Genomic DNA, 26,628 nt, shown 5'->3' with positions numbered 1-26,628 from the left:
AGGGCCCGCGGCACTTCGCGCTTGCCCCTTCGCTTCTCTGCTCAGCCATGTCCGGGCGAGCCTTGGGCCCGGGGGCTACTGTCGGCGTTCTGGGAACGGGGTCCCCAGACTTGCCTGTCTGCAGCCTGCGGCGTGGCTCAAGGGGCGGCCCAGCACGGCCCATCTTCATCAGCACGAGCTCAAGTCCCTCGCGAGGGGCCAAGCCTCACGGGGTGGACGACAGGGAGCTTCCTCAGGCATGGCCTCGTCAGGCTGGCTCGCGAGGAGGCTGAGAGATCAAGGCGGGGTACCTCACGAGGTTCCCATGAAGCAAGCCATGACGACCAAGGGTGCCAGGCGGGCGCCAGCCCGAGCAGTGTCCTCCCTTTCCTCTTTGGTGCAAAGGGAGCAAGCACAGGCGAGAGCATCAAGCAAAGGCATCCATTTCGGTGCAACAAGACCAAGACCGTCACAACGGCAGGAAGGAAGTCATTGTGGAGCCTAAGCCGGCGTCACCACCAGAGCCTTTGACAGGTGAGGACCGACTTTAGTCAGGATAAGTGTACTAGATGTTCCCCTTCAAAATGGCCAATTGTTGGCGCCCTTCCCGCTCAATATTTGGGGAAGAGGCCCAGGGCCTCTGCCTATAAATAGGACTAGCCATCCACCAGGTAAAGGGGACGAGGAGATTAGAGAGAGAGGATCTTGGAACCAGTAGAAAGAGCGATTGAACTCCCCCTAGCAGTTCATCGCACCAGCCAAGAACAGACCCTCGCGAGGCTGTTCTTCCTTGTATTGTTCATCACCAGCCCAAGAGGCAATCCACCACACCACACACTGGAGTAGGGCATTACACCACAATGGTAGCCTGAACCAGTATAAACTCTGTGTCTCTTGTGTTGTTCCTTCCGTACCTTAGATCATAGCGAGGCGGTGAGGTGCAGGTAGGTAGTGGGCGAAATCTCCGCGCGCACCCCAGTGTTCAAATCTAGAGGGTCTGCCAGAACCCGAAATCCGACACATTGTATCAATCTCTAGAGTCCTAGGTTCTAACATATGCAGCTTGTTTTCATGTCCTCCTTTTCCCCAATATAGGTTATGTACAGTGAAAGATCGAGACACCAATGGGCAGATTTTGTACGCTTAGACACACGTGTGCAGGGCTGCAGGCATGCACCAACACATATATAGAGAGGGGGGGGGCAGATGCATCCCCCGGTCTATGCTCCTGAGCAATTTCATGTGACAAAAAACTCCTTTGTAGTTTTTTTCCACAAGAATAATGTTGAGATGACAAAAGTTGAGCTGCATGCGAGGACTCTAAAGAACCTAGAAGACTCTAAAGAACTTTGTTGTGGATGGAAGGTTTTTTTTTCGTGATTGTTTCAGCTTCTTCAATGGACATACTATGTTTATTCTCCCAGCAAAGTTATATAGTTTACTCTCTTTCTCTCTTTTCATTTTTGATTTCGTAGAAGGAAAAAAGAGCACTCTATTGAACAAAGCATATTGCTCTGTTTTCTTCTCATGCGAGGCCGCGGAAGTCTGTTGCGCCAATCTGTTGTTTGAGGAAGTAGCACGGACACGTTGAGTTGGAGAGTTTCTGATTCCGGTTTAACTAACCAGTACTAATGTTTGAGTTGTTGCCGCTTTGCAGTGATAAATGTTGGTCGTCCTTAGTTTGCCATTGTCTATATCAGTGCGTATCAACTGAAGCTATCAACATTCACTAGACCTGAGGGAGTCCCAGATTAGGGGGTGTCCGGATGACCGGACTATGACCTTTGGCCGGACTCCTGGACTATGAAGATACAAGATTGAAGACTTCGTCCCGTGTCCGGATGGGACTTTCCTTGGCGTGGAAGGCAAGCTTGGCGATACGGATATGTAGATCTCCTCCCATTGTAACCGACTCTGTGTAACCCTAGCCCTCTCCGGTGTCTATATAAACCGGAGGGTTTTAGTCCGTAGGACGAACAACAATCATACCATAGGCTAGCTTCTAGGGTTTAGCCTCTCTGATATCGTGGTAGATCTACTCTTGTACTACCCATATCATCAATATTAATCAAGCAGGAGTAGGGTTTTACCTCCATCGAGAGGGCCCGAACCTGGGTAAAAACATCGTGTCCCTTGTCTCCTGTTATCGTCCGCCTAGACGCACAGTTCGGGGGCCCCTACCCGAGATCTGTCGGTTTTGACACCGACATTGGTGCTTTCATTGAGAGTTCCTCTGTGTCGTCACCTTTAGGCCCGATGGCTCCTCCGATCATAAACAACGATGCGGTCCAGGATGAGACTTTTCTCCTTGGATAGATCTTCGTATTCGGCGGCTTTGCACCGCGGGCCAATTCGCTTGGCCATCTGGTGCAGATCGAAAGCTACGCCCCTGGCCATCAGGTCAGGTTTGGAAGTTTGAACTACACGGCTGACATCCGTGGAGACTTGATGTTCGACGGGTTCGAGCCACAGCCGAGTGTGCCGCACTGTCACGATGGGCATGATCTAGCTCTGCCACCGGACAATGCCCAGGAGGCCGCCCCAGTGTCCTCTCCGGCCCTTAGCGCGGAGCCGACTATGACAATCAAGGACGGGTGGCTGGACACTGCCTCGGGGGCTGCAATCTCTACGGCGATCGAGCCAAACACTAGCCTTGTCCTTCATGAAACTCGTGACTCCAAGGTGTCGGACTCCTTTCCGGACTCCGAGCCTTCCGCACCCCTGCCGATCGAACCCGATTGGGCGCCGATCATGGAGTTCGCCGCCGCGGACATCTTTCAGCACTCGCCCTTCGGTGACATTCTGAATTCACTATAGTCTCTCTCTTTATCAGGAGAGCCCTGGCCGGACTATGGTCAGCAAGGTTGGGATGCGGACGACGAAGAAATTCAAAGCCCACCCTCCACCCACTTCGTAGCCACTATCGATGATTTAACCGACATGCTCGACTTCGACTCCGAAGACATCGACGGTATGGACGCTGATGAAGGAGACGACCAAGAACCAGTGCCTACAGGGCACTGGACAACCACCTCATCTCACGATGTATACATGGTGGACACACCTAAAAGAAATGACGACAAGGAACAAAGGGACGCAAGGAGGGATTGTTCCCTCGAAAAGCAATCAAAGCGGCGGCGTAAGCGCCGCGCCAAACCCCACCTCGACAGAGACCCAGCCATAGAGCAGGGCGAACCGGCGGACGATGAACATGCAATCGAGCAATCGTCCGAACAGGGAAACTTGGGTAAACAAACCGAACAACCCGTCCCCGGCGAAGATAATAGTCTGGATGACCTCACGCCGGACAAGTTGCTGGAGCAGAAGAACCTCCACCAAAGGCTCGTTGCCACCGCGCGTAGCCTGAAAAAGCAGAAGCGGAAGCTCAAAGCAGCGGAAGATGCACTCAGAATTAGATGGGGCAAAGTACTCAACACCGCAGACAAATACGGCGACAGTCACCACACAAAGAGCTATCCGAAGCGAAAATTACTACCGGAATTTGATGAGGAGGCCTTAGAGCCCCCGCAATCAAAGAATAAGGAAAACACCCGGTCGGATAAACAATCCCACAGCCAACATAGAGCGGCAATGGGCGCCGCACTTAAGCCGGCACGCGATCCACACAAGGACTCGCATCAAAAAGACAGCCCAGCCAGATCTATCTACGGGCCAAGAAAGCAAGCTCTAGTAAGCAATGCAACGCAACAAGTATCCGAACATCACGGCACACCCAAATACAGGGGTGCCGCACACCCCCTATGTTTCACCGATGAGGTGCTGGACCATGAATTTCCAGCGGGATTCAAACCTGTAAACATAGAGGCATACGACGGAACAACAGACCCTGGAGTCTGGATTGAGGATTATATCCTCCACATACACATGGCCAGAGGAGATGACCTCCACGCCATAAAATATTTACCCCTCAAGCTCAAAGGGCCAGCCCGGCATTGGCTTAAAAGCCTTCCCGAAAACACCATAGGAAGTTGGGAAGAGCTCGAGGATGCTTTTCGGGAAAAATTTCAAGGGACTTATGTCTGACCTCCGGATGCAGACGATCTAAGTCATATAACTCAACAACCCGGAGAGTCAGGCCGGAAACTCTGGAACAAATTTCTTACTAAAAAGAACCAGAAAGTCGACTGTCCGGACGCCGAAGCCTTAGCAGCTTTCAAGCACAGTGTTCGTGACGAATGACTCGCCAGACACCTCGGCCAAGAAAAGCCAAGAACAATGGCCGCATTAACAAGCCTCATGACCCGCTTTTGCGCAGGAGAAGATAGCTGGTTGGCAAGGAGAAGCACCAGCGATCCAAGTACATCCGAATCTAGGGATGGAAATGGGAAACTGCGACGTAGCAAGGACCATCGTCAGACCAAGGGAAGCAGCCCGAAGAGCACGACAGTCAATGCCGGATTCAAAAGCTCTCGGCAGAATCAGAAAAAGCCGCCCCCAAGGATAACAGGGACGAGCTATCTAACCTCAACAAAATCTTGGACAAAATATGCCAAATCCACAGTACTCCCGGGAGGCCTGCAAACCATACCACAAAGATTTTTGGGTCTTCAAGCAATCCGGCAAACTCAACGCCGAACACAAGGGGCTCGACATACCAAGCGAGGACGACGACGAACCCCACAAGCAGAGCACCGGAGAACAAAAGAAGTTCCTGCAAGAAGTCAAAACAGTAAATTCACTTCACGTGACAAAAGGGAAAAACAGAGTGGCGCCTATGGAGATACACGCCATACGTCCTGTCCCAGAGGAGTCCCGCCACTGGTTGTGACAACCAATCACCTTCGACCATCAGGATTACTCTAGAAGTATCCAGAATGCAGGCTGGACTACCATGGTATTAGATCCGATAATTGACGGACTCCACCTTACACAAGTCCTAATGGACGGCGGCAGCGATCTAAACCTGCTATACCAGGACACAATCCGCAAAATGGGGATAAAACCAACAATAATTTGCCATGGCAACACTTCCTTTCAAGGGGTAACGCCAGGCCCAGATACCCATTGTACGGGTTCCCTCTTGTTAGAACTTATGTTCGGCTTCCCCGACAACTTCCGAAGCGAAAAGCTAACCTTCCACATCGCCCCATTCACAAGTAGCTATGAAGCACTACTGGGACGCGAAGCTTTCGCCCGCTTTAACGCAATACCGCATTATGCATCCCTTACACTTAAAATGCCCGGTCCGCGAGGCATCATCTCATTAAAGGGAAATATCGAGTATTCCTCGAGCGCGGAAGATTGTGCGGCTGCCTTGACAGCCACACACTAAACCAGCTTTACTAGTCAAAGCACCTAAACAGGTCGTTCAAGACCCCGGACCTGGCTAGACGAGTCCGACGTAAACATAAAAAGGCTTACTAGCGGCATACTCCTGTACAAGGGGCTCCGCTCGTATACAACAAGAGACAATAAAGCTCAATTCTACCCATTTTTTGAATTATACTTTGTCTATTTAATATAACATAGATTTCTTGCACGATTGTTTTCAACTAAGTTCCTCTCTTTTACAGATGAACACCGTGCTACACCCGTCCAGGATACGGCACAACGGAGACACAGGCGCAGACGTGCAGTAGGGACCCATTCCAAGGATTCTTTTCAGATTAAGACCCTGCATAAACCTTTTTTACTCTCTCTTGTTGATAACATCCCCCGGTTTTTTGTTATAACCGAGGAGGAGGCTGGCGTCTTGGCATGTGGCCACGTCAGAATTTTGCGCGTACCTGGACACCATGGGCTTCTTACCAAGGTCTTTTGTTCAGCCCGTTTTCATAAAGACCGAATACCTTAGGGAGTGTTCGGCGTCGCGAGTTTGGCCTTATATGCATCAGCTCCGAATCATGTCTTTGGTCAAATGTTGGGTTTGCCCGGCTCCTGTGTTTTGCTGCCTTACGTTCCGCTCTATCGGCTAAGGTGGCACCAGGAGAACTACTGCGATTGTGCCCCGGTTCGGCCAGGCGAGCACCTTAGTAGAGAAAGCCTAAAACTGACTGTCATGATATAGCGTGAGACTGGTCAACCACTCGATGACTCGCCGGAATCTTTAGGATTCCTCCGCATTAACGAAGGGCCGTTTCCTGGTCAGGCACACACGCGCCCCGAATTCGGGTGAGCGCGGTGCCCTTAGGGGCTATATAGTAGCCCCACTATCAAACTCCTATGGCTAAGTGAAAGTGATAAAGCATTATAGTCCGGTTGCCTAGTTCGCTGCGCTATCACCTCCTTAATAGGACCAAGATGTTGGATCAAGTGTGAAAATGCGCCTCCTGCGAACACCCCCGCATTATATGCGTGGGGGCTGAAGCCGAAGACTGCCATCTTTCAAGTTATATACACATATACATTAACGACCGCACAGGAGGTATTCTAATTCTTGAAAGCACAAGTATAAAAAGCTTTTATATTCCATCGAAACATTGTTTTTCAATAATACATGTTATTCGAATATAACATCCTTCGAGCACTGCGTCTCTATTAAACGAGCGCCTTGCAGAACTTCCTGAAAATAGTGCTCGGCGGGTACTCGGCTCTCGTCCAAATCTTGGTATGCAACAGCAGTGGCCGTCATATCCGCCCAGTATGTCTTCACACGGGCAAGAGCCATCTGCACACCCTCTATGCACGCTGACCTCTTCATTGCATTAATATGCGGCACCGCACCGAGGAACTGCTGCACCAAGCTAAAATAACTCTTCGGCTCGGGCCTTTTCGGCCACAGATGACTCACGACATGCTTCATGGCAAGTCCAGATAACCTGTTCAGCTCCACCCATGCGGCTAAAGGATCGGATACAGAAAGTGGGCGCTCTGGATTATGGAACTGCGACCAAAAAAGTTCTTCCATTTCGTGGTCATTTCGATCCCGGAAGTGTTTGGTCGCGTCCGCGGCACTCACCGCCAAGTCCAGATAAGTGTTCGCCGCACTCCACTTCCTGTCCAACAGAGCATATTTAGGATCCCCGAACTTCATCCGCAGCATATAGGGCTTTCCAGCCGTGATATCTCCGGCCTGACGTAGCTCCTCCTTCATAGCTCTCATCGCAGAGCGAGTATCCTTGGCCTTGGTAGTGACCTTCTCTAGGTCCTTCTGTGCCACACAATCTTCTTTTTCAAGAAGCTTGCAGCGGTCGGCAGCATTCTTCAACTTTACAGCCATCTCGGCCATTTCCTTCTTGCTTTGACAGTGAGCAGCCTGTTCGGCTATCAGCTCTTCAGCTGCCTTTAAGGCAGCCACATCGCTTATCCTGGCCTGCTCCTTGGCTCGGGCAAGTTCCGCCCGAAGGTTCTCCATGGCAGCGGCACCATCTGCATCAAGCACACATGTTATAAGGTATGGGCATCAGACTCCTCTTACCAGGTGTCTTCGAAATTACATACCTTGTGCCTCGTCCAGCCGCTTGTTGATAAGTGTGATGTCGGCATCTGCCACGTCAAGTTGCCGCTTTAGCTCGGCAAATTTATCAGTCCGGCTAGGCACCAGACACTTCGCCACCTACACAGGAAACGCGACATATCATACCTGGGATTATGATCCTCAGTGCGCCGTCATTTTTGACAACACACCGAGTCTCATGGGCTACTATCTATACAGGGCGCATTTTATATATGCGGATTTGTCAAAAGGTACATCATTTCGCGTACCTCAAAGCCTATCAGCAAACTCCTGACGGCCTTGTACAACCCGCTCTCCGCGGATGAAATTATTCTAATCACCGTATCCATCAATGCATGGTGTTCTTCTGAGATAGACGCTCGCCCCAGCAGATCCTTCAGCTCCTCCGACCGTGCACCGGACGGTGCCGGACTAGTCCGATGGCCTCTTTCGAAGGCCAGACATGGAGGGCCTTGGGGTGCAATACGGCTGCCTTCCGGCCCTGCCAGATTCGGAGAAACCCTCCGTGACGACACCTCAGGGTCGCCCGCCTGGCAAGGCGGTACGGCAGGGGGAGGCGTTCCGCTCTCCATCATCTCCGGACGAAGATCCCCTGAAGACGAGCTCTGCTGAGAAGGGTTGAGATCCGAACTACAAGGTAAATTTTCGATTATCTTCCTCAGAAATAGAACATGGATGTCGCTCATTTTAAAACCCCCCTCTTTACTTACGGCTCGGTGGAGAGCTGAACCCCTCGGGAGCACAAAGCAGCCGAGGCATCCCTCGGCGGCGGACCCTCTGACGAAAATTTCTTCCCCCGCTTTGAGGCCATGGCCTCCGGGTCTTCAGAGGCGGTCCTTTTCTTCCCCTGGTTAGAGGAATTCTCGATTCCTCCTTTCCTGACAGCCTCCTTCGGGAGGCGGTACCTTCGTTGTTCCCCTCTTCGCCTTCTTCCAAAGGCACAACTTCCAGCATCCTAGTTAACACAGGAACCGGTGTAGTCTCAGGGAGGGGGCCGGACACCTGATAAGCTTTGCTTTCGCTATCCACTCCTGTTTAAGGGACAACTCTTTAAAGGGCAATTTCATGATGAATATACGGATGGCGTGTCCGGGTTCAGGGCTACTTACTTGGGTATCCGGGCGATTACAGCTCAAACCTGCGTCATCGGACGAGTCCGGACACATTGCTCGTGATCCGAAGAACAAATTGTACATCTCCACGGGCGTCGTGCCCATAAAATGTTGGAGGGCTCGCGGTCCTTCCAGATTAAACTCCCATAGGCGGAGGGGGCGACGTTTGCAGGGCAGGATGCGGCGAATCAACATAACCTACGTCACTACGACCAGAGTGATATCTCTTTCTAGGAGATCCCGAACACGGCCCTGCAACAAGGGCACGTCCTTGGACGACCCACAGTTAAGTCCTTTATTGACCCATGACACTAGCTATGGGGGGGGGGACCCGAGCGAAAAGCAGGTGGCGCTACCCATTTGGTGCCCCTGGGAGCTGTGATATAAAACCACTCTCGTTGCCATAAGCCGAACTCCTGAAAAGAGCCCTCGGGCCATGGAGCGTTGCCAATCTTGCTTATAACAGCACCTCCGCACTTTGCGTGCTGCCCCTCGATTATCTTCAGCTCTACCTTGAAGGTCTTAAGCCACAATCTGAAGTGAGGAGTAATATGGAGGAAGGCCTCGCACACGACAATGAACGATGAGATGTGGAGGATGGACTCCGGAGCCAAATCGTGAAATTCCAGCCCGTAATAAAACATGAGCCCCCAGACGAAGGGGTCCGTCGGGAAGCCTAGCCCCCGGAGGAAGTGGGACGTGAACACCACGCTCTCACCAGGCTTGGGAGTGGGAATAACCTACCCTTGAGCAGGCAGCCTATGAGAGATTTCGCCGGTTAGATACCTGGCATCTCTTAGCTTTAGCACGTCTTCGTCCGTAACGGAGGAAGGTATCCACCAGCCTTGAAGGTTGGAGCCGGACGCCATTGGAGGTCCGAAGCGCCTGAATCTGGAGCTTTGGGTGTTGGAACTCAAGGCGAAAGGCGGATTTGATCGGGATTGAAAGGGAGGAGTCGAGCCTTGGTCTCTTTATAAATAGGTTGAATTCCAAGAGCCCTCCCCATGACCGTTTGGGACTCACTTTCGATTAAGGAGACATACCAATGGCACGGTTTGGGTTACCCACGCCCGTATTGATGAGAATCCCGGAATAAGGGGACACGATCTCTGCTTTGACAAGACATGCCAAGGAAACCGCCTCGCTAAATGCGCTGAGGTGGGACAGTAAAAGGATTCAAATAAAGGCTTGGCCGTGGCATGATGTCACGCTGTGGAATACGTCAGCAGATTAGATTTGTACAAATATTATTCTCTCTATGGTGGTATGTGGAACTTATTTTGCAGAGCCGGACACTATCCTCGTGTTCAAACATCTTCTATGAAGTATTCGGAGGAAGAACCCGCCTTGCAATGCCGACGATAATTTGCGCGCCGGACTCGTCGTCATTGAAGCCTGGTTCAGGGGCTACTGAGGGAGTCCCGGATTAGGGGGTGTCCGGATGACCAGACAATGACCTTTGACCGGACTCCTGGACTATGAAGATACAAGATTGAAGACTTCGTCCCGTGTCCGGATGGGACTTTCCTTGGCGTGGAAGGCAAGCTTGGTGATACGGATATGTAGATCTCCTCCCATTGTAACCGACTCTGTGTAACCCTAGCCCTCTCCGGTGTCTATATAAACTGGAGGGTTTTAGTCCGTAGGATGAACAACAATCATACCATAGGCTAGCTTCTAAGGTTTAGCCTCTATGATCTCGTGGTAGATCTACTCTTGTACTACCCATATCATCAATATTAATCAAGAAGGAGTAGGGTTTTACCTCCATCGAGAGGGCCCGAACCTGGGTAAAAACATCGTGTCCTTTGTCTCCTGTTACCATCCGCCCAGATGCACAGATCGGGACCCCCTACCCGAGATCCACCGATTTTGACACCGACAAGACCATTCAACTATTTATTGTGCCAACGAACCAAACACATGACACGCCAGCTTAAATGGAACGGAAATGCTACAAGCAAATGAAATACTAGCACACAGTAGCAGCATATGTAGGGTGGCCGTTTGGTCGAATGACTGATCACTCGACGGGGAACATGAGCTCGTTGGTGCACAGCGGCGGGAGCGCCCGCGACATGTTGTAGAGGGAGAGCACGAAGGGGCCAATGACGGTGTGCCCATCCTTCTCTTGTGTGTCCTTGAGCCCCTCCACCTTCTGGCCACCACCTTGTCCTCGGCCAGCCTGCCGAACCTCACCACCCCATACTTTCGCTCCCCCTATGTCCCGCAGCACCACACGCTCGTCTATCGGCCACAAAGCCTGCTTTGCCTTGGCGTATTTCACTACCACAGTGAAACCCTATGTCGACGGCCCAGGCCGTCAGCATAGGCCTGATTCCCGTCGGGATAGCCCTATGCTGATGGCCATGGTCGTTGTAGGGCCGTCAACAACATATACGTCGGTGTACCCCAGGATGCCGTCGGCATAGATGCCTACCCTAACGGCGTCCGTACATCTATGCCCACGACCCAGGACGTCGGCAAAGTTCCACGCCAACGACGTCTGATGGCGCTGTCGTCAAGAACAACCCAACCAATGGTCGCCACGTGGCGAGGCTAGGCCGTCGGCATAGATTCAAATATATGTCGATGGCCTAGCCGTCAGCATAGCCTCGCCATTTGGCGGTCATTGGTAGCTCCTGGGTCGTAGCTACGCTGACGGCTAGGCCGTCGGCATAGATTTGAATCTAGGTCGACGGCCTAGCCGTCGGTGTAGGTACGCCCCAGGAGCTGCCAATGGCCACCATGTGGCACATATGCATACGGCCTAGCCGTTGGCATATGTGAAAACTATGCCGACGGCTAGGCAATCGGCATAGGTGCCACATGTCGTCCACTGGTTACTCGCGGCTGCACTATGCCGATGGCTAAGCTGTCGGCGTAGTTTTTGTCTTATTTTTTCTGTTTTCTATTTCATATCAATTCAATTCAATTCAAATAGCAGGTATATATAATGAAATAAACATGCACAGGAACACCACCAACAGCACCGCCATCACAACCAACAACACCATCACCAGAACGACATAAATATATATGTTCCCACAACCAACACCACCACCATCACATCCTCATAACCAACGACATAAGCATATCAGAAACAACATAAGCATCTAGCTAAGAAGCACACAAGTCATCTCAAGTAGCATAAAAGAGCACAAGTCATCTAAAGCACACAAGTATATCATCACCACTACCATCACCCACAGGCTTAAGCGCCAGTACGTCCACCACCACCTCCAAGTCTGCCAAAGCCCAGGTTGTCACTGCTAATGGCAGCGCTACTGACAAGACCACCACCGCCTCGGTGGATCGGAGTGACTGGGCTCCGTGAGCCGGGAGTGATGCCAAGACCGGCACCACCACCAATGGTAGATCCACTGGTTCCTTGGATGTTTAAAAGACATGTTAAGGGGATAGATGATTGTGTTGAATAAACGGTAAGCAACACTGGTTGAATAGTTTGGGGATGTACTAACCGACATAGTCCCCGGGTGTTGTGCCAGAAACTCCTCATGGGTAAGTAGCACTGGTTGTGGTCCACGAGGTGGTGGTTCCATTTGAGGAACCATGCCGACCGCCATGCACTCAACAATGCCCTGCATGTTAATTGACCAAGCAAACACGAATGTTAGAAGAAATGCAAGTGCAAATATAGAAGTGAAATGAAAGGGGCCAAACTAACCGTCATCATGCGAGTGTTGTGCTCTTGCACTGTTAAAACTCTCGCATGCCACACCATGGTCTCCTGGCGTGTGTACTCCATGTAGGCCTACAATATGACATGATGGAACTCATAAAACATCTCAATGCGGAAAATAAAGTGAGCAACGAAGATAAGAGGAAAAATACTTACAGAGTGCCGCTCGGCTAGGAGGGAGTGTGACTGCGCACTGGTATGGTCGTGCTCGTGCACTGGTGTGATAGCCTGGCTTATTAGGGATAATAGACTACTCATATCAATAAGGAATTCCTTCTTTTCTGGAAGCCCATTCGGACAGAACTCCAAAGTTAAGCGTGCTCAGCTTGGAGTAATTTCAGGATGGGTGACCGACCAGGAAGTTCCTCCCAGGTGCGCACGAGTAAGGACAAACTACACAGAAAAGACTAGTATTGATATGTGGGGCCAGTCTAGATCCTGCCAGGAGTAACGACCACCGACGGGTGTGTCCGGGGCGTTACAAGTTGGTATCAGAGCAGACCCTCGAGGTTACATGGATGTTTGCGGTCAGGTGCGCGATCATGTTGTTCATGACATTTGTGACCCGTCGTGGCACACGGCATGACACATGTACCAGACTGGATGCACAGACGTATGTGCCAAGAGGGAACATTCCTGTGGCCCGACGAGGACATCAGTTCCTCTGAGTGGGGGTGTATGTGATAGCCTAGCTTATTAGGGATGATAGACTACTCATATCAATAAGGAATTCCTTCTTTTCCGGAAGCCCATTCGGACAGAACTCCAAAGTTCAGCGTGCTCAGCTTGGAGTAATTTCAACATGGGTGACTGACCGGGAAGTTGCTCCTGAGTAATTTCAACATGGGTGACCGACCTGAAAAGACTAGTATTGATATGTGGGGCGAGTCTAGATCCTGCCAGGAGTAACGACCACCGGCGGGTGTGTCCGGGGCGTTACAGCTGGCTCAGGCTCGGGTCGGTAACTCAGAGCTGTTTGTAGGAGATAGAAGGAGTGATCACATCATCCAGAACCGGCTGCCGACCGTGAGCCTTGGGTCCAATGCCCACCACCACTCTGTTGTCTAGATCCGCACTAATGGGGTTAGGTGTGTCAAGATGTAACCTCAGATACCCCTCAAAGTAGGCCTTCTTCTTCTCTGCGGTCTTGCCGTAGTACTTGGCCTCGCCAGGCTTGGGCTTCCTCCACGCATGGGCGATCTCCCACGCCTCCATGTGTGAGAGCGGCCGCTTTAGTTTCTCCTCCTGCACCACCAAATAGAGATTAGTCATACATAAGAAAGTGACGGTAAATACAAGAAGAAGATTGCTTAATGAGGTTAGTCATACATGAAGTGTCTTGTGGAGAAAGTGGTTCTGGTTTACCTGAGCATGTGCTCCCTCCTTCCCTTGGTTAGCCTTGTTTTTTATGCTCGTAGCCGCCCAGGCTCCATCCTGACCACACCCACAGATCCACCAATGCTGCCCAGGGCTCATCTTTTCCATAACACCAATGTGGACACACCTACATAATGAAAGCATAATGGCATGTTGATGACCCACAAGTATATGGGGTCAATTGTAGCCTTTTCGATAAGTAAGAGTGTCGAACCCAACGAGGAGCAGAAGGAAATGACAAGTGGTTTTTAGCAAGGTAATGTCTGCAAGTGCTAAAATTGTAAGTAGCGGAGTAGTTTGATAGCAAGATAATTTGAAACAAGCAAGTAACGATAGTAGTAACAAAAGTGCAGCGGGGTAGCCCAATCCTTTTGAGGCAAAGGATTGACAAAACAGTCTCGTATGATAAGCAAAGTGTTCTTGAGGGTACACGGGAATTTCATCTAGTCACTTTCATCATGTTAGTTTAATTTGTGTTCGCTACTTTGATAATTTGGTATGTGGGTGGACCGGTGCTTAGGTGCTGTTCTTACTTCAACAAACCTCCTACTTATGATTAACCCTCTCGCAAGCATCCGCAACTACGAGAAAAGTATTAAGAATAAATTCTAACCACAACATTAAACTTTTGGATCCAATCGGTCCCTTACGGAATAGCGCATAAACTAAGGCTTAAGCTTCTGTCACTCTCGCAACCCATCTTCTAATATGTGGCACCCCAATCCGCATGGAGTAGCGGGCCTTCGCACGTCATCCCAGGATAACACCTGACGCACGACAGGTCCATGATACAGCATTCCAAGTACAAGAATATTCATTAAATACATGTATATATGGTTACATCATAGATGAATACTCTGGCATAGCTCTAAGGCTATTTAAATGGCGGCAGAAGTCTTGGTTTGGCAGCATATCGACTCTGGCTAGGATCCACAACTCACATGACTGGAAAGGTTACGGCCTAGCACGACAGAATAAGTGAACAATTCGGGCACGACCTACAAAACTGGCATGACACGCCAGGTCAGTACATTGAATGTACTTGCAAGACAACCAAATACATAGCATCCAAACATGCAGATGACAAGGCGAGAACCAAGCGCATGCAACTATCTACCTCATCACCATTAGAAAGCATGGCATGATATTAACTAGAGGCATAAATCAAACTAAACATCAACATCATAGCATCTACTAGCATGGCAATAACATGGCATATCCAGCTTACAACATAGCATAGCATCTCAACAATAACATGGCATATCAAAACATGATTCTAACTTGGCGGCAGCAAAACATGGCGTAGCATAACATTTCTATCATAACATGACATATCAAAACATGGCATAATTTATCAGTTCAATCCAAACATGGCATGGCATCATGAAACTATGATGAAAATAAACTACCAGTTACTTCCCATGAAGACATTATATATTAACTTTATTCAACAACTGCTCACTTTACCACGGCTCCTCGGAGTAAACTCATGACTGTAACATGCCAAATTTTCAATTTGGAATGTTATACATAGATCATCTTTGCATATCATATTTTATTGCATTTTGGTTGATCCTAGAAATTTCAAGCTACTCAAGGACCCACGGAGAGAGTTGGGGATTTTTTTATTTTTCATATTTGAGTGTTCTCAATTTTTTTAAAAGAGCATCATTTGGTTTTAATCATTTTCTCTCTGAATATTTCCAATGTTAAAATAAAAGAGAGGAGATAAAATGACTTCTCCACAATAAAAGAAATATGGAGTAAAAATGTTAAAATCAATTAAAGATTTTTTTGGGGACTTCTATTGCTATTTTATTTGAATTAGGAAAAAAAATGCATTTTCCAAAATTGCATTGGTGGCCCAAATAAATGCTCGTTTTGTCCGCAATATTATTAGAGGACCGTGAAAATTTATTTCAGGATTTTTGAACTCCGTTTAGTATTTTATTTTGTTTGTTTTTCCGTGTCAGTTTATTTTAAAAAAAGTGCACCGACCTAACGGGTCGTGCCCGACCCGGACACCGCCCGACCGGCCTTTAAAAGGCTAGCCTGAGGCCCCGCCTCAGCCCAGCCGCTCCCGCCTCAAGCCCCGCACCCGCCAACCCTAGCGCCGCCGCCGCCACTCCCGCCGCCGCTGCTGCCGCTGTCGCGCCGCCGCCGCCTCGCGCCGCCGCCGCCACTCCCGCCGCTGCCCCGCCGCCGTCCCGTTTTTTCTCAAAAAACCGATCAGTTTTTCAGAAAACCTAGATCTAGTTTTTTTAAATCGGTTCGGGTTTTTTTTCGGTTTAGTTATTTTGCGGAGGTTCATCCGTACGTTTATTTTAACGAACGTTGTTCGTCAGTTAGTTGCAGACAGTGAACGTTCATTCGTTAGCCTGTTCGTCTCGTTTTATTTTCTAGGGTTTAACTGCGATTATTTTCGATCGCGATTTCTACCCTAATCTTCGTTCTACTATAACTTTTCGCTCGTTTGTCCGAATTAGATGAAACAAGCGCCTAGATCTTTGTTTCGAAGCCCTCTTTCTGTTTAACCAACTTGAACAAGATTTTGGTACTGTAAAATTTGACTTTAGTTCAGATTAGTAACCGAATCTTGTTTCTTTCATAGTTTGAGTTTCGTTGCTCCGTTTGATTTGATTCTTTTTGCAAACCGGAGTTCCTCAGTTTTAGTTTCTGGTTAGATCTTCTTATTTGAGTTTTATCCGTGCATTTAGTTGAGTGCTTATGTATGTTATTGTTTGTTTGTGATAGAATTCCCGGAGTGTGAAGCGTGCTACTATGAGTCTCTAGGTTTTGCGGATCATCAGCAAGGCAAGTAAACTTTGATCATATCCCTTTATTACACATGTTTTTGTGCATTAGTTCCAATCCTCAAACGTTGCATGGTTAGGATCTGTTATAACATATGGTTGTTGGAAGTAGATGATGAGGTAGAACCTATTGTCCTTTTATTATCAAACCTTTGGGAGTTACTTCTACGTTATGCTTAGGATTGCTATTCTATGCTCATAGACGTGGATTGGGTGAGTGTATCCATGAAAGATGTGAGTATTGTTAATTAATGGTTAACTTAAGGTGGTTACTTAAATACACATCTGGGTGGATTAGTTGCGGGCACTTGGAGAATCCAGTGTTGTCCTAGGATATCCCGGAGTACCCGTGTGATTATCCTACGGTTTGCCACCCAGGCTCAAAGGGATCATAAGATTATTCATGCTAGAAACTTCCATGTGCAGCCACAAGCTATTATAGGCTCTAGCATAGTTTAGTATGTTGCATGACCTCTTTCAGTGGTAGGCTAGCAGATGTAGGGGAAAGTAGGTGTAACTGTCTACCCAGAGTAAAGAGTTTATGCTTCTGAAAGACTGTGTCTCGGTCATCCGTTTCTCAAACACCATCTAGTGCAAGAAATCCAATGGAGGAGATCGAGTCTTGTGGGGAAAAGTGCGCAAACCTCTGCAGAGTGTATAAACTAATCATGGTTAGCCGTGGCCCCGGTTATGGACATCTTGAGTATCTGGTTCTTTGATTATCATGTTGATCTCATCACTCTAAATTAATTTGTTGGGTTAATTAATGATGTTTAAATGGGATTGAGTTGGAGGAATCTTCTCAATGTTTAACAACCACCATGATAGTTAAATAAAATTTATTCCTTTGTTGTAGGAAAAAATTGGCTTTATGCAAAACTGTAACCATAGAGCTATCCACCAGCCATATATGCATGTAGTGATAGCATTTATCTGTTCATTACTCAATATGTTACATTGCCAGCATATTCCATGTGCTGGCCCGTTTCGGGCTGCAACATATCATGTTGCAGACTTTTCAGACAACGAGTAAGGTGCCATAGGTCGTTATCGTTCACTCAGCTATGCCGATGGAGTTGATGGACTCACTTTATCTTCCAAGCCTTCTGCTGTTATCTTTTTAGATGGCCTTAAGCCATATTATTGTAATAAGTTCTCTTTTGAGACATTCGATGTAATAAGTGTGTGATTGAAACTCTGTTATAAATCCTCAAGTACTATGCGTGTCAATATTACCGATCCAGGGATGACACTAATGCACAGAGACTTTGATCCATTCGGGCCGGGTCGTTACAAGATGGTATCAGAGCACACGCTGACTGTAGGACACACCATTAAGATAAACCATAAGCCACTCTTCTCTACTCATTTCTGACTCCTCTCCCTTTTCCACACTATAGGATGGCGAACTAAAGGAACAAGTTTACACAAACGGATGAAGATACACCTTTTGGACGACACTTGAAGGAAGTTACTAGGTACCTGAACATTGGAATACCAAGCTTCATCGGGACCTACATCGCCACTTTACCAGAAGAGGAGCGTTGGATGATTCGAGTTCAAGTTCCGTGAAGGACATTCATGCCAGTCACTGAACCCATAGAGTTTTCTTTTGATGCACCAACCTGGAGTCTAGGAAAGAGCATGGCAGCCCATATCGCCATGGGATGCATTGGAGAAGTTTAGCACAAGGATCTTAAGGAACTATCTACCAAATATGTGGGTGCTGAGATGAGCAATGGGAGATGATCGGCACTAGGAGGGACAGGTCCATTGCAGCTTTCATCTAGGAGTTAAAGCAGCACATTCATCGCCAGGAGAACCAGATGTGTGCAGGCATGATAGATCTGAAGAAGGCAATGACAAGGATTACGGAGCTAGAAGAGGAACTCAAGTCTACACGCAATGGATATGAGGAGGAAATGACGATACTAGTGGAGAAGAATGACGACCTAACGAGGAATCTAGGAGTGTTCATGGGAGACCCTGCGCCAGGAGGAGATGACGATGATTCCCAGGACATTCGTTCAGAGGACTACATCATCATCGACGACACCGACTCAGACCCCGATGATAGCAATGATGACTATGTTGATGAAGCTGGAGCAGATATCATGGAGTCTTCCACCGATCAAACTTTCTAGTCGACCACCATATCAGTAGCAGTATTCCCCCATGTATATAGTATAGTCCAAGAACTTTTGTAATGATAGTTAGACCATTGTATGCCCTTGTTTGAATTGATTGAAGTGATATGATTGTGTTTGTCTCATGTGCATATGGGTAGTGTTTTTCCTCTAGACCTCATTCTATTCTGTTTTCTCACCTTTTCTAAACCCATCAGATGCCTCCGAGACGTGATAATGGATTTGCTTCCCCACCGGAGCTCACTCAGTTGATTCAGCAGCAGAATACCTTGATGCAACTACTAGTTCAGAATCAGAACCAAGGAAACAACAACAACAACAACAACAACAATAAAAACCCACCACCACCACCACCACCTGTTGATCACTTAGCCCGTTTTCTAAGGCTGAATCCGCCGGTGTTCTCTAGTAGCACTGAGCCGATAGTTGCAGATGATTGGCTCCACAAGATTGGAAGGGAGCTGACCAACGCAGGATGCACAGATGCGGAGAGAGTGCATTTTTCCGCACACCAGCTTGATGGACCGGCAGCATCATGGTAGGAGAATTTCACAGCCACTTACCCCATTGGCACTGTTACATGGGACCAGTTTTAGCAGGCTTTCCGCACTGCCATGTTTCAGCAGGAGCTATGAATATGAAGAAGCGCGAGTTTCGAAACTTGCACCAAGGAGGACGCACCGTGGGGCAGTATGTGGATGAGTTTAGTAAGTTAGCACGCTATGCCCCTGATGACATAGCTACAGATGCTGCTAAGCAGGAGAAGTTTTTGGAAGGACTGAATGATGAGCTGAGCATGCAGTTGATGGTGGCAACAGTCAATAACTACTAGGAGTTGGTAGATAGAGCTCTTATGATTGAAGGGAAGCAGCAGCAGATAGACAGCCGCAAGAGGAAGTATGGACAAGGGAAATACAATTCAGGAGCTCAATAGAGACCCCGTTTTACCCCGAACTCGGGAGGACACATTCCCCATAGCCACGGAGGCCATAATTCCAATGGAGGAAGTTCACATAACCATAGTGGCCCAAAGAATGGGAATGGGAATGTAGGAAGCAACGGTCAGAACCGTTCCAACCCAGCAACACCCGCCAAGAAGGATCTAAGTCACATTACTTGTTTCAAGTGCGGGAAGAATGAACATTACGCCACCGAGTGTTCTGAAGCAAAGAATGGAAATGGCAATGGAAGCTCTGGGAAGAAGCCCAACCCTTTCAACAGGGGACAAGTGAACCACGTTAGCGTGGAGGAGGTTGAAGATCAGCCCAATGCAGTTATAGGTAAGTTTTTGGTTAAGTCATTTACTGCAATCCTTCTTTTTGATACTGGTGCATTGCATTCATACATATCAAGGGGATTTTTGGATAAGTATAAGTTGCCCACCAAAGTTCTTAGGACACCTATGTTAGTAAGCTCGCCAGGGGCGGAGCATATGGCAAGCCAAGGATGTTTTCAGATGCCATTGACCATAGGTAGGCATGTTTTCCCCTCGGATCTGATATTCTGGAGTCACAAGGGTTAGATGTGATTTTGGGTATGGATTGGCTATCTATGTATGGAGGAAACATAGATTGCGCCAGTAAGTTGATTATGCTCACCTCCCCAGAAGGAAGAAGGATCAAGTATGTATCCCGGCATGTGCCAAAGAGGACTCAAGTGAATTCCATATCAGGAGTTGTACAGGAGGAAGTACCAGTGGTGAAGGATTACCCCGACGTATTTCCGGAGGAGTTGCCAGGCATGCCACCGTATAGGGACATTGAGTTTTTGATTGAGCTTTTACCAGGCACAGGGCCAATATCTAAGAGACCATATCGGATGCCCGGAAAGGATTTGGAGGAAATTAAGAAGCAGATTAAAAAGTTACTGGATAAGGGTTACATTCGACCAAGTTCATCACCTTGGGGATGTCCAATACTTTTAGTGTAGAAGAAGGATGGATCATTGAGGATGGTTGTTGATTATCGTGCGCTGAATGAGGTGACGATCAAGAATAAGTACCCACTACCGATGATCAATGATTTGTTTGACCAGCTGCAAGGAGCTAAAGTATTTTCCAAGATCGATCTGTGATCAGGATACCATCAGCTGAAGATTCGAGAGCAGGATATGCCTAAGACAGCTTTTACCACAAGGTATGGGCTATATGAGTATTACCGTTATGTCATTTGGTCTGACTAACGCGCCTGCCTATTTCATGAACATGATGAACACGATGTTTATGTAGTTTTTGGATAAGTTTGTCATAGTGTTTATTGATGATATATTGGTCTACTCGAAGAATGAAGAGGAGCATAAGGAACATTTGCGTTTGGTTCTCGAGAAGCTCAGGGAACATCAGTTGTATGCCAAGTTCAGCAAATGTGAATTTTGGTTGAAGGAAGTTGGATTCCTCGGACATGTTATATCCGGAGAAGGAATAGCAGTAGACCCCACCAAGGTTGTTTCTATGACTAAATGGGTGGCACCCACAATAGTTGGAGAGATCCAAAGTTTTCTTGGACTCGCAGGATATTACCGGAGGTTCATAGAGAAATTCTCCAAGATTGCAAAGCCCATGACAGAGTTGTTGAAGAAGGACATCAAGTTCAAATGGACTGGGGAGTGTGAGGACAGTTTTCAGGAGTTGAAGAAGCATTTGGTTACAACCCCAATGTTGATTCTTCCAGATCAACATAAGGATTATCAAGTGTATTGTGATGCCTCTCGTCAAGGACTTGGAGCAGTGCTTATGCAGGAGGGAAGAGTTGTTTCATATGCCTCACGACAACTTAAACCTCATGAGCAAAATTATGCTACACATGATTTGGAGTTAGCAGCCGTAGTGCATGCGTTGAAGACATGGAGACATTTTCTCATCGGAAACCACTGTGAGGTGTACACGGATCACAAGAGTTTGAAATACATCTTCATGCAGAAGGAGTTGAATCTCAGGCAAAGGAGATGGTTGGAGCTCATTAAGGATTATGACATGAAGTTGCATTATCATCCTGGAAAGGCTAATGTAGTAGCCGATGCGTTGAGTCGCAAGAGTTATGTCAATACGCTCATAACCGGAGATTTACCCAAGGAGTTAGCAGAGGATCTTCGTGAGCTATGTTTGGAAATAGTTCCGAGAGGTTATGTAGCAGCATTGGAAATTCATTCCACCTTGATGGATAAGATTAGAGAAGCTCAGAAGACTGACAAGGAGATTGCGGAGATAAAGGAAAGAATGAGCAAAGGAAAGAATGAGCAAAGGAAAGGCTAAAGGATTTTGTGAGGATGAGCATGATACTTTATAGTTTGAGGATCGCGTATATGTGCCTAATGACCTCGAGATTAGGAAGTTGATTCTGCAGGAGGCCCATGACTCGCTGTATTCAATTCACCCAGGAAACACCAAGATGTATCTGGATCTGAAGGAAAGTTTTTGGTGGACCGGAATGAAGAAGGATATTGCAGAGTATGTAGCAGTATGTGATGTATGTCAGAGAGTGAAGGCAGAGCATCAGAAGCCAGCAGGATTGCTACAACCATTGCCAATACCCGAATGGAAGTGGGACAAGCTTGGCATGGACTTTATCACAGGATTGCCCAGGACTCGTTCATGCTATGACTCGATATGGGTTGTAGTCGATCAGTTGACGGAAGTAGCTCATTTCATCCCAGTGAAGACCACCTATACGAGTGCTAAGTTGGCAAAGATATACATGACCACGATCGTATGTCTGCATGGAGTTCCGAGGACCATTGAATTAGATAGAGGAACACAGTTTACCTCAAAGTTCTGGAATCAGTTACACAAAACTTTGGGTACTAGGGTAGAGTTCAGTACAACTTTTTATCCACAGAAAGATGGACAAACCGAGAGAGTCAATCGGATTCTGGAGGACATGAGAGCTTGCGTGCTAGATTATGGATCTAGTTGGGACGACAATTTGTCGTATGCAGAGTTCTCTTATAACAACAACTATCAAGCCAGTTTGAAGATGGCCCCTTTCGAAGCATTGTATGGAAGGAGGTGCAGAACACCATTGTTATTGGACGAAGTTGGAGACTGTCAGTTGTTTGGACCTAATTTGATTAAAGATTCTGAAAAGAAGGTTAAGCTGATTCGCGACAGACTCAAGGTAGCCCAATCCAGGCAGAAGAGTTATGCGGATTCTAAACGCAAGGAGACAGTTTACGAAGTCGGAGACAGAGTATATCTTTGGGTGTCCCCACTTAGAGGAGTTAAGCATTTTGGAGTTAAGGGAAAGTTAGCACCATGTTTTGTGGGACCATACAAAGTTTTGGAACGTATGGGAGAAGTTGCTTACAAGCTGGAGTTGCCAGAAGGATTGTCAGGAGTTCATGATGTGTTTCACATTTCCCAGTTGAAGAGTGCCACACAGAGATGGCCGATATTCCTCCGAGAGATACAGTGCCACTGGAAGCGATTCAGCTGGATAGTGATTTGGCCTACGGGGAGAAACCAATGAAGATTCTCGAGTTTGCCAGCCGAGTCACACGCAACAAGGTTATCAAATTTTGCAAAGTTCAGTGGAGCCACCATACCAAGGATGAAGCCACCTGGGAAGGAGAGGAAGACCTACGGAAGGACCACCCACACCTATTTTCTAGCCAACCCGAATCTCGAGGGGGAGATTCATCTTAAGGGGGGGGGTAGGTTTGTAACATCCCAAATTTTCAATTTGGAATGTTATACATAGATCATCTTTGCATATCATATTTTATTGCATTTTGGCTGATCCTAGAAATTTCAAGCAACTCAAGGACCCATGGAGAGAGTTGGGGATTTCGTTATTTTTCATATTTGAGTTTTCTCAAATTTTGAAAAGAGGATCATTTGGTTTTAATCATTTTCTCTCCGAATATTTCCAATGTTAAAATAAAAGAGAGGAGATAAAATGACTTCTCCACAATAAAAGAGATATGGAGGAAAAATGTTAAAATCAATTAAATATTTTTTGCACTTTTTTTGCTATTTTATTTGAATTAGGAAAAAAATGCGGTTTTCAAAATTGCATTAGTGGCCCAAATAAATGTCCACTTTGTCCGCAATATTATTAGAGGACCGTGAAAATTTATTTCAGGATTTTTGGACTCTAGTTAGTATTTTCTTTTGTTTGTTTTTCCACATTAGTTTATTTTAAAAAAGTGCACTGACCTAACGGGCCGTGCCCGACCAAGACACCGCCTGGCCGGCCTTTAAAAGGCGAGCCCGAGGCCCTGCCTCAGCCCAGCCGTGCCCGCCTCGAGCCCCGCGCTCGCCAACCCTAGTGTCGGGGAGAACTGATCCACGAACACCTATGGGGCCGGCGGACCGGGCCCCTTTAGATTCGGCGAGGGGCGGAGGTCGCACGAAGAGCAGATCGAGGCGAGGCACACGAGCAGTTTACCCAGCTTCGGAGCTCTCCGGAGAGATAACACTCCTACTGCTGCTTGTCTGGTCGTATTATCTGGTGTTCTTGCTCTCGAGCGAGAGAGTGTGATGTTTTCTGGGCTACGAATGAATCGAAGCAAACTTTCCGAACCTCCTCTACGTTGCGCATGGGCCTCCTTTTATACGCTAAAGGGGTCACCGACAGGTGGCAACGCAGAGGAGGGTAAAAACGTAAAAAGCAAGGTAGTTGATACAGTTGCTTGTACAGTGCACCCTACCTAACCCTGACGGCAGGGGACAAGGGCATTAAATGCCTGTCTGAGTCGCCCGAACAGTGCAGAAAAGGACCGTTAGGGGCGCCACCATTCGCCACGATGGCGATCTTGTCAGCTTCGCATGCCACTGCGCACCGCTGGCTGCACAGCCTCCCGCCACGCGCGCCCGGAGAGGCCCCTAGAGCGACACGTTGATGGATGCGCTGGAGCGTGGGCGCAGAGTGGCCGCCTGCCGCGGCAAGCGCCTTGCCGCTGTTGTTATCTCGCCGGGTCCAGAAGCTCGTCGCTCACTGGGCCTCGATGTACCTTGTTTAGTCTTCCCGGCAAGCTCCTCTTGCCGGGGCCTTGTTGCCTTGTCGGAGCGCATAGCGCGTCGCGGCAAGTTCCTTGGAGCGCCTTGGTTGGCCTTCCCGGCAAGCTCCTCTTGCCGGGGTCTTGTCTCCTTAGCTTAAATACTTTGTTCTTGGATGGCTCCAAGGGAACCTTGGGGGATCTTGGCGTTTGCCCGACAAGCCTTTGCCGCGGGGTGCTGCAACTGCCCGTGCACAAGTTCGGGGTACTAGGGTACCCCTATTCTAGTACACCGACAGGAGCCCCCGGGCCTGGGCCAGACACGGTGACGAGCGCTGTTGGGCCAGGCCCAAGACAGGGCATGGGCACACGCGGGCTGGGCCACGCCAAATCTTGCTCCGTATCCACCGCGCTCTCCCATAACGGCACGCGTTGAATGCGGCATCGTGGGAGAGATCGTGGGTGGTTGTTTATTTGGAAGGCTGAAACGCCCGCCCCGTCCCTCTTTATAAGCAGAGGAAACAGAGGCAGTTCGTTCCCCCTCGCTGGTTGCTGCTACTCCTTCTTCACAAACTCCGCCGCTCCCCCCCTCTTCTCGTAGCCGAGAGAGCAGCGCTCCGCTCCCCCCCATTGCCACCAGCATCACCACGCCGTCGACCTTCCCCACCACCTCCGCCATGGCCCCGAAAGCCGACAAGGGAAAGGGCGTGAAGTCGGCCGAGGCGCAGCGGCTCGCGGCGCTGCGGAAGGAGCGGGCGATCTTCACCCCCCAGCTCGGCGTGCAGGAGCTGAGGGAGTACTTCTACCTCTTTTGGGCAACGGAGACGCGTGCGCATCCGCGCACGAGGGTACTCCCGGCCGCTGCCTCGGAGTTGGCTCCAAATGGGTACCCGTTCTTCCCGCTATTCTTCTATTGCGGGCTCTGCCCGCCCTTCTCGGAGTTCTTCTGTGATATTATGAACACATATGGCTTCCGCCTCCTTGACTTCACCCCCAACGCTGTCCTGACCATGGCAGTTTTCGCACATTTGTGCGAAAACTTTGTCGGGGTCCACCCTAGTGTAGCCCTTTTCCGCCACTACTTCATACCTCGGGTAGAGAGAGGAGAGCCGCTTGTTGGAGGGATTGCTTGGATCTCAGAGTCGGCAAGAAGGAGGCGTACTTGGAGGGTGAGCTCCGCAGCAAGTGGGAGGAGTGGAGAGCGGAGTGGTGCTGGATCGTCGAGGAGAATCCGCAGCCCTTCACCGCCGTGCGCCAAACTCCAATAGTGCGCGGCAATGACTGGAGCAACGTGGCCCCGGAAGACGAGAGGCTGAAGATCGCCATCACTAGGATTCTTCGCCTCAGGCTTGCCAGGCTCACCGTAGGTGCTGTCGGGGCAGATTTCCTCCGCCGCCGCATTGCCCCCCTGCAGGAGAGGGGGAGGCCCGCCTGGGAATTCAAGAATTCAGTGGACATCATGAGGCTGCGGCCGGGCCTCAACTACAACTTCACCGTCTTGGAGTTGGACGCAATGCTCTTGGAATTATTCAAACGCGACCCCCAGCACCCATTCACACTGCCGAGGGGCGTAGTTCCTTTGTGCAATAACTCTTCGCTTGACTGGATCCGCGCCATGATGCCGTTGTGCGATTCACACGGCATCGTGCCAACTTGGCAAGAGCCTGCGGATGATGTTGTGCGAGCGTTCTTCGACACCTTGGAGGAAGTGTCGGTCTGCGCTGACGAGCAGAAGAGCCTCACCCGTGACACCACCGACGAGGAGCTGCAGCTCATCGCTACTAGGGCGGAAGAGGCTGCGGCCGCAGCTGCTACGGGTGTGTTTGGGTTTACTGTGGAGGAGGCGGAGGCTGCAGAGGCGGCAAACCTTGCCGAACGCGCGGAGTTCATGAGCGAGGAGGAGCCTGCCGGTTCCGAAGCCGAGCCGAGCGAGGCCGGCGAGGAGGAGGCTGAGCCTTCAGAGAACTTGCCACAGGTGGAGCCCCCGGCCCCGCCAAGGAGGCGCCTTCGCAGGGCCGGGGACGCAGCGGGACGGCAGCCGGCTCCACAGCCATCGAGCCGCGCGACGCGCTCTACCGCGGCAAGCAATGTTGCCGCGGGAGCGCCTCACGCAACAGCGGCAACTGGAGCGGGATCTTCCCGGGCC

The 26,628-nt window shown here is 49.1% G+C and overlaps 1 pseudogene; it reads right to left on the bottom strand.

The window, feature by feature from the left end:
* Window positions 1-10,531: 10,531 nt before the first annotated feature.
* The window catches only part of LOC119279747, an 86,530-nt pseudogene continuing 70,433 nt past the window's right edge, over window positions 10,532-26,628 (bottom strand).

Source organism: Triticum dicoccoides, chromosome 3B, assembly GCF_002162155.2.
Source record: "Triticum dicoccoides isolate Atlit2015 ecotype Zavitan chromosome 3B, WEW_v2.0, whole genome shotgun sequence".
Lineage (NCBI taxonomy): Eukaryota > Viridiplantae > Streptophyta > Magnoliopsida > Poales > Poaceae > Triticum > Triticum dicoccoides.
This window is presented reverse-complemented; position numbering and strand designations above follow the sequence as displayed.